The sequence below is a fragment of the Octodon degus genome, unplaced genomic scaffold (assembly GCF_000260255.1).
Source record: "Octodon degus isolate 3935 unplaced genomic scaffold, OctDeg1.0 scaffold00401, whole genome shotgun sequence".
Taxonomy (NCBI): domain Eukaryota; kingdom Metazoa; phylum Chordata; class Mammalia; order Rodentia; family Octodontidae; genus Octodon; species Octodon degus.
The window spans coordinates 141,434-150,122 of NW_004524977.1; positions in this window are offsets into that span (position 1 = coordinate 141,434).

Below are 8,689 nucleotides of genomic sequence, written 5' to 3' on the forward strand. Positions count from 1 at the left end.
AGGGCAGTCACAGCCAGAAATGATAGATAAATATGACAGATGAATATTTGAGATGAAACCAATTATCTGGGTACTTGAGAATGTAAAAGAGGGTACAAAATTTTAGGTTCTGCTTCACAACATTAGTTGAGGTCAGGCTATGTAGGCCAAGAGACTGCGTTGGTCCTCAAAGCCACCATGAACATTGAGGCTTCCTTTGACTAATGCCTACTTCTACGATGTTAGAGAATAGCTACTCTGGGCAGCCATTTTAAAAAATTGTCACTTTCAGGGGAAAAATAATAGTCCACCACAGCAGGCATATCCAGAGCAAAGACGTCTTAAGCCTTCTTAGTGAGAGGATATTTACAGCTCAAAAAGAGGAGGGGCGGGCTTGGGAGACAGCTGGGAGGTCTAAACCCTGCCTACCAAGCTCAAGGACCCTGGTCAATCTCTGGTACCTCATGCTGTGCACTGCATAGCAACACCCTGTACCAAGAAAACAAAGAAAAAAATCCCAAAAAACAGAGAGGAGCGGAGTAGGATCACTTTTCCTATTGAAGTCTGAGGACTTCCACAGATTCACAGTTGAACTGGGTTTGAGGTGGTACCTCAAGTTGTAAAAGAGGGGTATGTTTCCAAGTCTACAGACCTGTCTCAAAGAGCATAAGAAATTGGGTGGTGCTGAACACCTTTAATCCTAGTGGTTAATAGGCTGAAGCAGGAAGACTGCGGTGAGCTGAGTTCAGGTTGGGGTACAGCGAGTTTGAGGCCAGCTTAAATAAAATACTGGAAACAAACCCTGCTGAAGTATTAATAAATAAATTGGTTATGATGTATGGGTTAAATTCCCAAGGGGTGGGGACTTATAGCCCTTGGCATATCCTAAAAGCTTGGCAATTTTTGTTGTGTATACTTAAACATTTTTATTGCGAAATAGATTCTCCTTCATTTGCTTAACTGCCAAACCGAGATCAGATTTGGAATCCTTCTAGTTCCAAATCCCAGAATTCTGGGAGTATAGGTGTCTACCACCATGCCTGAGTCACCTGATAATTATTATTATTTGGTCTGTTTGTACCATGATTGGAATTTAGGATTGAACTGGCACTTGACAGGCCAGCATTGTGATGCTGAACTACATCCCTGGCTCCATACCCTGATTTTAAGTGAATTCTAATATGAGGACCACTTTCATTACCTAAGGACGACGTAGGATAAAGACACCTAGGCAACCAGTCCCAACATTCCCTGAGAGGGGCGGGGCTAAACAAAGGGATTCTCCCTGGTTCCCTTGAAGGAGGTCTTTGGAGCCGGCGAAGCAATGCCTGCTAGACAGAGGCAGAAAATAGAGAAAACTGAAACGTAGTCTTCTCTTTTACATGGACTGAACGTTGAGGCAAGTTGTCATCCGTTCAAGAAGATGGAAAACTTGGAGTGTGTCTTTGAAGAAGTTGAGTCTGAGTCCTCACATGGAAGTCGGACCCACGGACTTGGGCGGGAAGAAGCCGACGAAGATCACGTGCTTGTGAGTGATAGCAGTTTCCCACGACTCAGAGGCAAAGCTAAACAAGCAGAATGTCTAAAAAGAAAGAACACTACAGGACCCAGTCCACAGGAACCAGGTGAAAATAAACTCTCACTTTATGGGGCAATTGAACAGAGTAGATTAGGATCTCCATAGGAGTACAGCCCAAGGTTATACAAAACCGGCACAAACTAATTTGATCGTCTCAAAAAGAGAACCATGAGTTGATCTCTGCTGAGAATATCAATGATTTTTTTTCTGATTCCTTTTTTTATGGTTTTAATAGGTAAATGTAAGAAATTGCTTTGCATTATCAGATTTCATGTGTTTGGTTATAATTTTAGCACCTACAATTCAGGGGAGAGAGATTTAACATGGCTTATGGTTTTGAATGATTCAGTACTTAATTACCACCTTTAAAGACAGCAACAGGGACTCTCATGTGGAATCTGTGGTCTTTATTTTTTTTTATTTTTTTTTTTTCCGCGGAACCGGGGATTGAACTCAGATCCTGGGGCTTGCCAGGCAAGCGCTTATTCTACTGGGCCATCTCCCTGGCCTCTTGCTTTTTTTTTTCTAAGTAAAACATTTTGAGTAAATAAATATGGCTTACAATGCAGTTTATAAGGACCTAAGCATAGGGTAATTGATCATTTCCTCCACATTGTCCCAAAATGATAAAATCATGGAAAACTTAATAATAATGTCACAAACCCAACATTTCCATTGTTGAACAGTTTGATATTTTGGTACATGCATTTTAATATATCAAATTTATGGATGTAAAATATTTGAGTTATTTCCCTATAGCACATTTCATTATGACAGGGTACTGTGTGATACTCTCTTTTGCAGTTCAGATATTGGTGATTTGTGTTTCCTTTTATTTTGTCCTTTTTTTAAGTCGTTTGTCACCTTTACTACATTTTTTGCAGGTGCTGGTTGTGGTTTCACATCTCTCTTGGTATTTTCTTAGATATCACCAAATTCTTGTGTTCATTATTTATATTTTTCTGCTGATATTTGGATGATTTCAGGTAATGCTTTTCTAACCATTTTCCTTATTTAGTGTTTTTGTCTCTTTTTCTGAGACACCAATGTTGTGTGTGATGCTCAGTTTTTCTGTTCAGGTAATTTCCTGTTGTCTATTGGTGGATTTCCAGTTTGAGACAATTAGGATCAGATAACTTCTTCCATATGACTTGTATTACTTTATAATTAGTGAGGTTTTTCATTAGCCAAATTTTATCTTGGTGACTGTTACATAAACATGTAAAATGTATTTTCTGTTGTTGTTTGTTTACATGATACATATAATTTAAATTGTGTTGCTTGCCTTCTGTTTGAAGATTTCCTCTCTAGTTAGTCTATCAGTTCATAAAGTTCCCACATGTAACTTTGTATTTCCTATTGACTCTAACCATGTTGCTGCAGCTATTTGGAGGCTCTGTTATTTGATATATAAACTAAGTCACTTTATGTTTCTTGATGGTATGGTCCTTTGAGCAATATTTCTACTTGCTTCTAGTAATACATTTTTGTGCTGATGTTCTACTTTAGTTGATATTAGTATAATCATTCTTTTTTCATTTTTATTACATTTTCCACTAGACAACATTTTAAATTTTTACTTCTAAACTACTGAATTTGAAGAGGAGTTCCAGTACATAGAATTACTAGGAATATGCTTTTTAACCTCTCTACAGCCTCTCTTCTACCTCTCTGACTTTTATTATAATATTAAGGTGAACATTGACATTGTAAAGATATGTTTGCGTTTTTATTTATGCATTCTTATTCTAGTATCTATTATTTTTCTGTTTCTTTCATGTTTTATCTTCTTTAGTATTTTTTGAGCTCATATACCAGACTTTTTTTTTTCCTTATTTGTGAGAAAGATTTTTATTAAGCTAACTTTGCAGCTACTGTTTTACCCAGGCTAATCTCAAGCTGCTGGCAAACCTCTGGCCTCAACCTTCCAATTGCTGGGTCTGTAGACCAGTACCATCATGCCTGGCCCCCTCTTTGCACTTATCATACTTAATTTTATTTATGTCAATTTTTCATTAGTTCATCTTTACACGAACTAATGTTTATATTCATCTTAGGGGACAAATACATAAACTTCAGTGAGTTTTTTTATTCTATTTCCCCACTCTTCCATCTTCCTCTCTTCTTCTGCAGATCCATTCCATGTTTACGAAAGTTAGTGTCTTGTCTAGTCTATTTATTAAATGTTTATTCTTTGTGTTTCTCACATAAGTTGTGCAATGCTTGATCTTTCATGTCTGAACACTTAATATTATGGTGTCAAGTTGCATCATTTTGCTACAAACGACTCAAATTTCTCTTTGATTATAGCTGAAGAGTATTCTATACTGCATATATGCCACATTCCTCAGCTATCCTTCTGGTTGCTGGAAATATAGATCACTTCAAATATTTAGTTATTATGAGTTGTACTGCTACAAATATACGTATGTACATATCACAGTGATATGAATTTAACTGTTTGGGGAAGATAACACGAAAGGGATTATCCGGCTAACATGGAATTGCTTTGAAGTATTTGAGCTTTAGTGTTTTGAGCTATTTTTCTCTTTGGATAATACAACTTACTATTTTCTCTGGTTTTTGCAGTATGCATATAACTAAATACACTCTACTGAGACTTGGTGTTTTGCCAGTTTGAATGAAGAACAGAAATGTTAATTTTATTTAGATTCCTTTACTGTTTCAACCCTGCGCTGGCGGGACCTGCTGGTCCAAGCCCAGGCGCAGAGTGGATGAGACCCTCTTCCACCCCCTTCGACTCCCCCTACCATTCCGCAGCAACCCTCAGCCCGCCCACCTAGTGAGAGTTTCTGCTGTGTTCTGGGGACTCCCAGATCCAGTCCTAGCCCAGGCCCCAGTGAGTGTGTGGGAGAGCTTCCAGCTACCCTGCGCTGGTAAGACCTACCGGTCCAAGCCCAGGCACAGTGTGGGTGAGACCCTTTACTGTTTCAATTATAAGTAATGTTTTGAGTATTATGAGTGTTAAATTTTTGTTTTGATGATAACACATGATTTAGAAAAGTTAGAAAGCTAATAATTTCCTCTTTCCCATGCATTATATTTTCCCTTTTTCATTTGTGCTTAGAAATTTAATTTTGCTGGTTGCTGTAGAGTCCTTTACCTCTCTTCTAGCTAAGGTTTTCTAACCTTTTTAAGTGCAAGATATTTCACTTTTCAAAATATTTACATCTGTATATATTCATAGTACATAATGTTTAAAAGCAGGCTCTGGATAGTGTTATCACAGAGTGGTACTCCATTATGTATGAATAACAGACATTTTCCAACCATACATGTTGGTGGCCATGTAGTCTCTAAACAGATCTTAGCTATAATGAATAGTACCATAATAAACATGTTATGTATGTATCACTATAGTGTGATTATATCTTTAAACTTTTGTGGGCAATAACAAGAACGGAAATTTCTCAGTCTCTTGTACTCTCTGCTTTCTTTACTTTTTTCCCTATTTTGCCTTTCCCCACCGTCCTCTCCTTTTCACCCATTCATCTGTCCTTCCCTGTCTCTCTCCCTTTTCTGTCTTCTGCTTCCCTTCATTCCTTTCTTCCTTTGAAATATTCATTTGGGCTTCCTTTACCCTGGGCACTATTGTAAGCACTTAGAGTGCATCAATATGTCAAATAGAGAAAGATTCTTATGTACATATTGTGGCAGGCAAGGCAAAGAGAGATATGGTTAAGGAAGAAATGCTAGCATAATTTTAAAAGAATATATATGCCATTTAATTGAGAAAATAGAATCAGACCTGTGCAAATCTATGTAAAAATTCTTAAGTACTTTTCATGTTTCTAAAGGAAATTACTGTTTCATTTAAGTGCAACACACAAAATTCTTTTAGTTTTACTTTTGTATCATTACTTCATATTACTATATATTTGCCATACATAATGGTCACATTCCTTACAGGAAATTTGTATCTGTACACATAACATATTTTAATTAATTTATTCCCAGTCCCTTTCCTTGTGTTGGCCTCCTTTTAATATTTATGTCCCCTCTCAATTGCAAGCCTTGTTTCCATTTTTCCTTTCATTTTCTTTAGTTAATGCCTTTTACTTTCCTACTACTCGCTCAGTCCCTCCTTGATTTTCTTCAAATGTAAACAAGTTCTTCCCACCCCCAGTATGTATCCTCCATTTTGCTCCATATTTACTTTTCGGTTTCTCATAAAAGAGAAACACAAAAGGGCAGATAAACTAGTATGTCTGATTAATTTCAGTTAAAATTATTGTCTCAAAATGAATCCCTTTACCTAAAAGTGTCTCAACTCTATTCTTTATGGCAGAGTAGTAATTCATGATGTATAAATATGACTTGTCTTTATCCGTTCACCTGTTGATAGGAATATGCACTGCTTCCAGAATTAGGTGTTATGAATTGTGCTGGTATAAATACATAGATTTATGTATTACTGTGGTGTGATGCTTTTAACTCTTTTTAACTACCTAGAAGGGAAATAGCTAGGTTGAATGGGATCTTTAGTTTTAGTTTTTTTCAGGAGTCACTCTACCCCTTTCTGTGGTAGTAAGTGTTCCTTTTTACCCACAGTTCTGCTTACATTTGTTACTAGTTGATTTTTCAGTGATACCCATTCTTTATGGAGTGAAACAGAATGTCAGGACTTTTTTTTAATATGCTTATTTCTTGAAAGACCAGACATGTTGAACATTATTTATTCTATTGATTTCCTGTTTGCACTTCTTTCACTGAGAAGTGTTTATTCATTTCCGATGCCCACTTCTGGATCCGATCATTAAATATGGGGCTTCTGGGTTTTCTTAATTATATATGCTGGATTTTAGTCTTTGATATAAGTAGAACTGATATTTTTCCCCATTCTATGAGTGGTCTCTTTGCACTGATGATAATTTCCTCTGTTGTATCATGGATTTTAATTTGATTTGATTCTCACTGAAGATTCTTTGTAATATTTTCCATGCAATATGAGTTTTATTTATAAAGTCTTTCCTGATACCTATGTCTTCAGGAGTTGTATGTATTTTATTTTGCAACAGATTACATGTTTTTTTTTAGTATTTAGATCTTTGATTACTTTGAATTTTCATTTAGTGCATGGTTTGACATATGCTTCTAGATCTAATCTTCATTACTTGGGATGCCAGTTTTCTCAGTACCAGGGCTTCAAGGGGCTATTTTTCATCCAAAGAAGATGATTGAAATCTTGATCAGCAGTAAGTAAGATGAGTGTGATGGGAGATGTTTCCATGTCTTCAATTCTGTTTTATTGGTCTTAATATTTATTTATCTTTTCTTTGTCTTGTACTACCATGCTGTTTTGATCATGGTAACCTTGTAGTACAAGTTCACAGAAGGGTTTGTGATGTCTCCCTCCTTCTTTTTGTTGTCCAGAATTGCTTTTCCTCTTTGAAGTCTCATCTGATTCCATGTAAATCTTAGGATTTTCTCTGATTTAATGAGGAATGCTGTTAGTATTTCAATTGTGGTTGCATTAAGTTTATTTAATAGCTTTGGAAGTGTGGCCATTTCCACCATGATGATTTTTATTCTCCAAAAATGGGAAGTACCTTTCCATTTTCTGATGTCCATTTTGACCTCCTTTTTCAGACAACAGTACTTTCATTGTAAAGCTTTCACTCCCTGTGGTATGTTGATTTCTAAGTATTTTGTTTTTATTGATGCCATTAGAAACACAGGAGGATTTAAAGTGCTGTTCATAAATACGGTGGCTCCCAGAAATTTGCTGAAGTCATGTTGCCATAGTGGTTGCAAAGTGATAAATTTTATGCATTTTAAAGATGTCAGAGAAATGGCTATGAGTGTATATCTTCATAGTTTAAAACTGTGATATGTTATGTATCCCATGGTTTTTAATTTTATTGACTAAAATACTGCATATACTTGTGCAATAATTTAATTTAATAAATATAATGTACTTTAACATTATCCTGGAATGTCTTAAACTTCTTCTGGTGTTTAGGGTCTGCCAGTAGCCATAGAAGCTGCAGGGCATTCTGGTCACATCTTAGACATCTTAAGGATTTAAGAATAATAACACTTGGAAGAATCCAGGTAGCTACCTGAGATACAGTAAACAGTTATGATTTTGGAATGCTGGTTCATCTGATGCAGGTGGATTACAGTGCATTAGGCAATGATCAGCAAGGAGAAACGAATAATACTCTTGCATTAGCTACTTTCAAACCTCCCACAAAAGAAAATAATCCAATTCCAGAGGCTAAAAGATCATATATTACTCCATTTTCACTGCCCTTTATTTTCTGTCTCCCTCCAAATGTCCTTATCTTGGTGTTGTGATTATCACCTAATATAAGTTCATTTTATTTTTCTTCTCCCTTGTGATTCTTAATGTATTTCAGAATATATGAAGCCGTGTTTCCATTTTGAACTCAAGATCTGATACAGTCTCCTCAAATTGATAAATTCTGTTGGACATATATTCACTAGCATTCTATATAGCCAGAATTGCTGCTTGGCAATTTTTCATGGAATGTATATCTTTGATAAACTTGTCATTCATGCTTTCATTGCTTTTACTAAAATTGACCCACATTTAGTGAAACTGACCAAGAAAAAAAATCCATTGGTAAAATTGGGGATGTAATAAGTATTCACTGAGAAACAGAAATAAGGGGAGGGTTATGAAGAATTATGTCAACAAAATAAATACTTAGATGAAATAGATAAGTTCCTAAAATGTAAAACTATTAATACTCATGAAAAAGGAATAGAAAATCTGAATACCTCTACCCAATGTAAAAAGGTTAAATGAGTGACCAAAAAGCTTCCCCAAAAGAAAAACTTGTCCGCTCAGTTGTACAAAGGATTTGAATTAGAATTATCAACAATGCTTAGTAAATTCCTCCAAAATACAAGAGGAAAGAAACCTTCCCAACTCAGTTTATTTTTTTTTCTTGTTTTTTTTTGTTTTTTCAAAGTTTTATTGATAAACAGATAGCAATGAGACAGTTTCAAATCCAATCGGAAGTACAGTTTCAACAAATAATACACTGCATATATTTTTCTTAGTGGTTAATTGCTGTACACGAAGTGGACTTGTGCAGCTATTTACGAACACCATTTGAACAAATCATTCTATTCATTAAG